Below are 8,250 nucleotides of genomic sequence, written 5' to 3'. Positions count from 1 at the left end.
GCGGCCTGGGCCTTGGCCGCGCGGCCCTGTGTGTGGGGCCCTCGTGTGGCCCCCGACCCGCCCTTCCGCCTACATATAGTCTTCGTCGCGAAACCCCACGATGCGAGAGCCACGATACGGAAAACCTTCCGAGAGACGCCGCCGCCGCCAATCCCATCTCGGGGGATTCGGGGAGATCGCCTCCGGCACCCTGCCGGAGAGGGGAATCATCACCCGGAGGACTCTTCACCGCCATGGTCGCCTCGGACGTGATGAGTGAGTAGTTCGCCCCTGGACTATGGGTCCATAGCCGGTAGCTAGATGGTCGTCTTCTCCTTATGTGCTTCATTGTCGGATCTTGTGAGCTGCCTAACATGATCAAGATCATCTATCATGTAATGCTATATGTTGTGTTTGTTGGGATCCGATGGATAGAGAATATTATGTTATGTTGATTATCAATCTATTACCTATGTGTTGTTTATGATCTTGCATGCGCTCCGTTATTAGTAGAGGCTCGCAGCCAAGTTTTTACTCTTAACTCCAAGAGGGAGTATTTATGCTCGATAGTGGGTTCATGCCTCCATTAAATGCGGGACGAGTGACGAAAGTTCTAAGGTTGTGGATGTGGTGTTGCCACTAGGGATAAAACATTGATGCTATGTCCGAGGATGTAGTTATTGATTACATTACGCACCATACTTAATGCAATTGTCTGTTGTTTGCAACTTAATACTTGGAAGGAGTTCGGATGATAACACTGAAGGTGGACTTTTTAGGCATAGATGCATGTCTTGGATAGCGGTCTATGTACTTTGTCGTAATGCTTAATTAAATCTCACTATACTCATCATATCATGTATGTGCATGGTCATGCCCTCTCTATTTGTCAATTGCCCAACTGTAATTTGTTCACCCAACATGCTATTTATCTTATGGGAGAGACACCTCTAGTGAGCTTGTGGACCCCGGTCCATTCTTTTACATCGAATACAATCTCACTTGCAATACTTGTTCTACTTGTTTTCTGCAAACAATCAGTCATCATCACATACACTATCTACAGCGCATAGGCGAAGCCCTGCTGGAGTTCTCCACCACCACCGCCACCACGCCGTCGTGCTGCCGGGATTCCGAGGAGGATCTACTACTTCCGCTGCCCGCTGGAACGGGGAGAAGGACGTCATCATCAACACCGAACGTGTGACCGAGTACGGAGGTGCTACCCGACCGTGGCACCGTCAAGATCTTCTACGCGCTTTCGAAAGCGGCAAGTGATCGACTACAGCAACAACGAGATCTAATCTCGTAGGCTTTGGAAATATTCGAGGGTTAGTCTCATGATCTTCTCGTTGCTACCATCTTCTAGATTGCATCTTGGCTTGGTTTTCGTTCTTGCGGTAGGAATTTTTTTTTCTATGCTACGAATCCCATCACTTTTATCATTAAATCTCTCCTCAACGAAGTCGAGAATATCTCGAGTACCGTGCCTGTCAGTGACATGCGCACTGTGCCTGGCGCGCGACAGTGTTAGTGGTCACTTCGGTTCGTCTTCTGTGCCAGCATTTATGGTGCCGCACCAGATCCGCGCTGCCGTTCCGGATCCATGTGGCCTTCCTGTGTCTTCGTATTTTTGACGCGTGTATTTGCGCGCCACGTGGCGGCCCACGATCCGAACCGCCGTGGCCCAGCGGTTTCCGGACCATTTATCTTTTTTTCCTTTATAAGGGGGGAGCGGTTCCTCTTCGTCTTCTCTCCGCACTCGCCCCCTTCTCTCGCGCACAGAGCTTCTCGCCCCTTGCGCTCCCGTCGCCGCCGGTCGCCGCCGAAGCTCTGCTCCCGACGAACCAGCGCCACTCCTCCTGCTGCACTGCGAACCTCCCCCGCGATGAGAACCTCTGAAGCTCTTTCTCCTTGGCTGTGTCGCGTTCGCGCGGGTGTACCCTGCTCCTCTTCGTCGTCGGCCTTCTCCGTCGACCTCGCGCTCGCTGCGTCTCCGGCGACCTTCTTCTTCAGCTTCTCCGCCGCCTCAGGTTAGCCCCAATGCACCTTTGGCCCTCTTCCTTTTGCTTTTTCAGTTCTTGGGCCGGTAGAGTATTTATTTTCTCTTTTCTTTTGCTTTTCCTCTTACTCGTAGATCTTCGCGCGGGGCTTGACTTTGGGAAATCTGTTTTTAGGTAGAGTCCGGCATCTATCGACACGCATGTCTACCGACCTGTATCTTTCCGAATCGGCTTCCAGAAGCCGCCATAGTCAAGCTTCCGGCGAGCTTGAAGCCGAGCTGGACCGGATGGGTGCTTCCTCATCCGTTCCGGAATCTAGCTCTAGGAGGGGCCAGGAAGCCAGCAGCTCCCGCCAAGCTTCCGTCGTGGACTTGGCCAACATTACTCGGGGAGCTTGGAAAGGCTCCGACGTGACCCAAAAAGATATTGACTGGCTGTACCGCTCCCGAAGGATACCGGCACAGGTATCTTGCCGGATTCCTTGTGACGAGGTGGAGCCCGATCCGGAGCCCGGAGAGTTTGTTGTTTTTGTCTCTCATTTTGAGCGCGGCTTCGGCCTTCCTGCCTCCAATTTCTTTCATCAGTTCCTTGACTTTTACAAGCTGCAACCCCATCACCTTCCTGGTAACGCCATCTTCTATCTCTCCTGCTATGTTCCTTTCATGGAGGCCTACGTTGGCCTCCTTCCCACCAAAGAAGCTTTCGCTCGCTTCTTCTGCCTTCGGATCAACTCGGTCCAATGCAAAGACATCCCCAAGCCGAAACCTCCGGTGCAGTGCGGGTCCTGCATCGTGGGTTCCGGCCAAGGGAGCCCCTTTTTCAAGTACTCCGGCCTGGATTCTTGCCGGGCCTGGCAGGAGACTTTCTTCTATGTGAGGAACAAAGGTTCCTTAGATTTCATCAATTTACCGGCTTTCAATCCGGCGACGCCCACAAAGACCAACTGGGGCTACTGATACGTCTCCGACGTATCGATAATTTCTTATGTTCCATGCCACATTATTGATGATATCTACATGTTATATGCACATTTTATGTCATATTTATGCATTTTCTGGAACTAACCTATTAACAAGATGCCGAAGTGCCGGTTCCTGTTTCTGCTGTTTTTGGTTTCAGAAATCCTAGTAACGAAATATTCTCGGAATCGGACGAAATCAAGACCCAGGTTCCTATTTTCACCGGAAGCATACGGAACACCGAGAGCCGCCGGAGGGGGCCTGTGGGCCCGGATGATAGGGTGGCGTGGCCTGGGCCCTGGCCGCGCCAGCCTATGGTGCCGCCGCCTCTTCGACCCTCTGACGCTGCCCTTCCGCCTATTTAAGCCTCCGTCGAGAAAACCCTGATACGGAGGACGAAACCCACAGAAACCTTCCAGAGCCGCCGCCATCGCGAAGCCAAGATCTGGGGGACAAGAGTCTCTGTTCCGGCACCCTGCCGGAGCGGGGAAGTGCCCCGGAAGGCTTCTCCATCGACACCGCTGCCATCTCCACCGCCATCTTCATCACCGCTGCTTGCTCCCATGAGGAGGGAGTAGTTCTCCATCGAGGCTCGGGGCTGTACCGGTAGCTATGTGGTTCATCTCTCTCCTATGTACTTCAATACAATAATCTCATGAGCTGCCTTACATGATTGAGATTCATATGATGATGCTTGTAATCTAGATGTCATTGTGCTAGTCAAGTGAGTTTTACTTATGTGATCTCCGGAGACTCCTTGTCCCACGTGTGTAAAGGTGACGGTGTGTGCACCGTGTGGGTCTCTTAGGCTATATTTCACGAGAATACTTACTCACTGTTATGAATGGCGTAGTGAAGTGCTTATTTATATCTATTTATGATTGCAATGTGTTTTGTATCACAATTTATCTATGTGCTACTCTAGCAATGTTATTAAAGTAGTTTTATTCCTCCTGCACGGTGTAATGGTGACGGTGTGTGCATCCGTGTTAGTACTTGGCGTATGCTATGATCATGATCTCTTGTAGATTGTGAAGTTAACTATTGCTATGATAGTATTGATGTGATCTATTCCTCCTACATAGTGTGAAGGTGACAGTGTGCATGTCTGTGTTAGTACTTGGTTTAGTCGTGTTGATCTTTCTTGCACTCTAAGGTTATTTAAATATGAACATTGAATTGTGGAGCTTGTTAACTCCGGCATTGAGGGTTCGTGTAATCCTACGCAATGTGTTCATCATCCAACAAAAGAGTGTAGAGTATGCATTTATCTATTCTGTTATGTGATCAATGTTGAGAGTGTCCACTAGTGAAAGTCTATTCCCTAGGCCTTGTTCCTAAATATCGCTATCGCTGCTTGTTTCTTGTTTTCTTGCGTTACTCTTGCTTGCGTTACTACTGCTGCGTTACTACTTGCTCATACTTATTTATACCACCTGTATTTCACTATCTCTTCGCCGAACTAGTGCACCTATTAGGTGTGTTGGGGACACAAGAGACTTCTTTCTTTGTGGTTGCAGGGTTGCATGAGAGGGATATCTTTGACCTCTTCCTCCCTGAGTTCGATAAACCTTGGGTGATCCACTTAAGGAAACTTGCTGTCTGTTCTACAAACCTCTGCTCTTGGAGGCCCAACACTGTCTACAAGAATAGAAGCTCCCGTAGACATCAAGCACTTTTACGGCGCCGTTGCTCGGGGAGGAAAGGTAAAAAGGCACTCATACTCCGGTTCCGAGTACACGATACTTTTACGGCGCCATTGTGTTTGTGCTCGAAGCTATTTCCTTTAGATCCTGCAATTGCATCTTTTTGTTTCTTGTTTACACTAGTTTGACATAATGGACAACAATGAGCTTCTTATTCTATTTCCTGATTTAAAACATGGATTGTTTGATGCGAAAATTAAAAAACCTATGAAATCTTATTTGCATGCTGGTAGTAATATTAGTATGAACGCTTTGAACACCATTGTTGATAATGATATAGAAAGTTCTAAGCTTGGGAAGCTGGTTTTCATGATATTTTTAGTCCCCCAAGCATTGAGGAGAAAATTTTCTTTGATGATACTTTGCCTCCTATTTATGATGATTATTATAATAGTGGTCTTTTGGTACAACCTACTATGGAGAGTAAATTTTGTTGTGATTATACTATGTCTCCTACACTTGATGAGAATAATAATGATAGCTACTTTGTTGAATTTGCTCCCACTACAACTAATAAAATTGATTATGCCTATGTGGAGAGTAATAATTTTATGCATGAGACTCATGATAAGAATGCTTTATGTGATAGTTATATTGTTGAGTTTGCTCATGTTGCTACTGAAAGTTATTATGAGAGAGGAAAATATGGTTGTAGAAATTTTCATGTTACTAAAATGCCTCTCTATGTGCTGAAATTTTTGAAGCTACACTTGTTTTATCTTCCTATGCTTGTTACTTTGCTCTTCATGAACTTGTTTATTTACAAGATTCCTATGCATAGGAAGCATGTTAGACTTAAATTTGTTTTGAATTTGCTTCTTGATGCTCTCTTTTGCTTCATACTCTATTTTTCATGATTACATCATTAAAACTGCTGAGCCCATCTTAACGGCTATAAAGAAAGAACTTCTTGGGAGATAACCCATGTGTTTATTTTGCTACAGTACTTTTATTTTATATTTGTGTCTTGGAAGTTGTTACTACTGTAGAAACCTCTCCTTATCTTAGTTTTGAGTTTTGTTGTGCCAAGTAAAGTCTTTGATAGTAAAGTGAATACTAGATTTGGATTACTGCGCAGAAACAGATTTCTTGCTGTCACGAATCTGGGCCTAATTCTCTGTAGATAACTCAGAAAATTATGCCAATTTACGTGAGTGATCCTCAGATATGTACGCAACTTTCATTCAATTTGGGCATTTTCATTTGAGCAAGTCTGGTGCCCTTTTAAAATTCGTCTTTACGGACTGTTCTGCTTTGACAGATTCTGCCTTTTATTTCGCATTACTTCTTTTTGCTATGTGGGATGGATATCTTTGTTCCATTGATGTCCAGTAGCTTTATGCAATGTCCAGAAGTGTTAAGAATGATTGTGTCACCTCAGAACATGTGAATTTTTGATTATGCACTAACCCTCTAATGAGTTTGTTTTGAGTTTGGTGTGGAGGAAGTTTTCAAGGGTCAAGAGAGGAGGATGATATACTATGATCAAGAAGAGTGAAGAGTCTAAGCTTGGGGATGCCCCCATGGTTCATCCATGGATATTATAAGAAGACTCAAGCATCTAAGCTTGGGGATGCCCAAGGCATCCCCTTCTTCATCGACAAATTATCAGGTTCCTTCTCTTGAAACTATATTTTTATTCGGCCACATCTTATGTACTTTGCTTGGAGCGTCGGTTTGTTTTTGTTTTTGTTTGTGTTTGAATAAGATCTGATCCATCATGCTTGTGTGGGAGAGAGACACGCTCCGCTGGTTCATATGAACACATGTGTTCTTCGCTTTATCTTTTAGTGTTCATGGCGAAGGTTAAAACTGCTTCGTTCATTTTTATATGGTTGGAAACGGAAAATGCTACATGTAGTAACTCTAAAATGTCTTGGATAATGTGATACTTGGCAATTGTTGTGCTCATGTTTAAGCTCTTGCATCATATACTTTCCACCTATTAATGAAGAAACACTTAGAGCTTGCTAATTTGGTTTGCATATTTGGTTTCTCTAGAGTCTAGATAACATCTAGTATTGAGTTTTGAACAACAAGGAAGACGGTGTAGAGTCTTATAATGTTTATATTATGTATTTTATGTGAGTTTTTCTGCACCGTTCATCCTTGTGTTTGTTTCAAATAACCTTGCTAGCCTAAACCTTGTATCGAGAGGGAATACTTCTCATGCATCCCAAATCCTTGAGCCAACCACTATGCCATTTGTGTCCACCATACCTACCTACTACATGGTATTTCTCCGCCATTCCAAAGTAAATTGCTTGAGTGCTACCTTTAAAATTCCATCATTCACCTTTACAATATATAGCTCATGGGACAAAATAGCTTAAAAACTATTGTGGTATCGAATATGTACTTATGCACTTTATCTCTTATTAAGTTGCTTGTTGTGCGATAACCATGTTTCTGGGGAGGCCATAAACTACTCTTTGTTGAATATCATGTGAGTTGCTATGCATGTCCGTCTTGTCTGAAGTAAGAGAGATCTACCACCTTAATGGTTGGAGCATGCATATTGTTAGAGAAGAACATTGGGCCGCTAACTAAAGCCATGAATCATGGTGGAAGTTTCAGTTTTGGACATATATCCTCAATCTCATATGAGAATAATAATTGTTGCCACATGCTTATGCATTAAAGAGGAGTCCATTATCTGTTGTCCATGTTGTCCCGGTATGGATGTCTAAGTTGAGAATAATCAAAAGCGAGAAATCCAAAATGCGAGCTTTCTCCTTAGACCTTCGTACGGGCGGCATGGAGGTACCCCATTGTGACACTTGGTTAAAACATGTGCATTGCAAAGATCCGGTAGTCCAAGCTAATTAGGACAAGGTGCGGGCACTATTAGTATACTATGCATGAGGCTTGCAACTTGTAAGATATAATTTTCATAACTCATATGCTTTATTACTACCGTTGACAAAATTGTTTCATGTTTTCAAAATAAAAGCTCTAGCACAAATATAGCAATCGATGCTTTCCTCTTTGAAGGACCATTCTTTTTACTTTTATGTTGAGTCAGTTCACCTATCTCTCTCCATCTCAAGAAGCAAACACTTGTGTGAGCTGTGCATTGATTCCTACATACTTGCATATTGTACTTGTTATATTACTCTATGTTGACAATTATCCATGAGATATACATGTTATAAGTTGAAAGCAACCGCTGAAACTTAATCTTCCTTTGTGTTGCTTCAATACCTTTACTTTGATTTATTGCTTTATGAGTTAACTCTTATGCAAGACTTATTGATGCTTGTCTTGAAGTACTATTCATGAAAAGTCTTTGCTTTATGATTCAGTTGTTTACTCATGTCATTACCATTGTTTTGATCGCTGCATTCATTACATATGTTCACAATATGATCAAGTTTATGATGGCATGTCACTCCAGAAATTATCTTTGTTATCGTTTTACCTGCTCGGGACGAGCAGAACTAAGCTTGGGGATGCTGATACGTCTCCGACGTATCGATAATTTCTTATGTTCCATGCCACATTATTGATGATATCTATATGTTATATGCACCTTTTATGTCATATTTATGCATTTTCTGGAACTAACCTATTAACAAGATGCCGAAGTGCCGGTTCCTGTTT

The sequence above is a fragment of the Lolium rigidum genome, chromosome 6 (genome assembly GCF_022539505.1).
Source record: "Lolium rigidum isolate FL_2022 chromosome 6, APGP_CSIRO_Lrig_0.1, whole genome shotgun sequence".
NCBI classification, from domain to species: domain Eukaryota; kingdom Viridiplantae; phylum Streptophyta; class Magnoliopsida; order Poales; family Poaceae; genus Lolium; species Lolium rigidum.
This window is presented reverse-complemented; position numbering follows the sequence as displayed.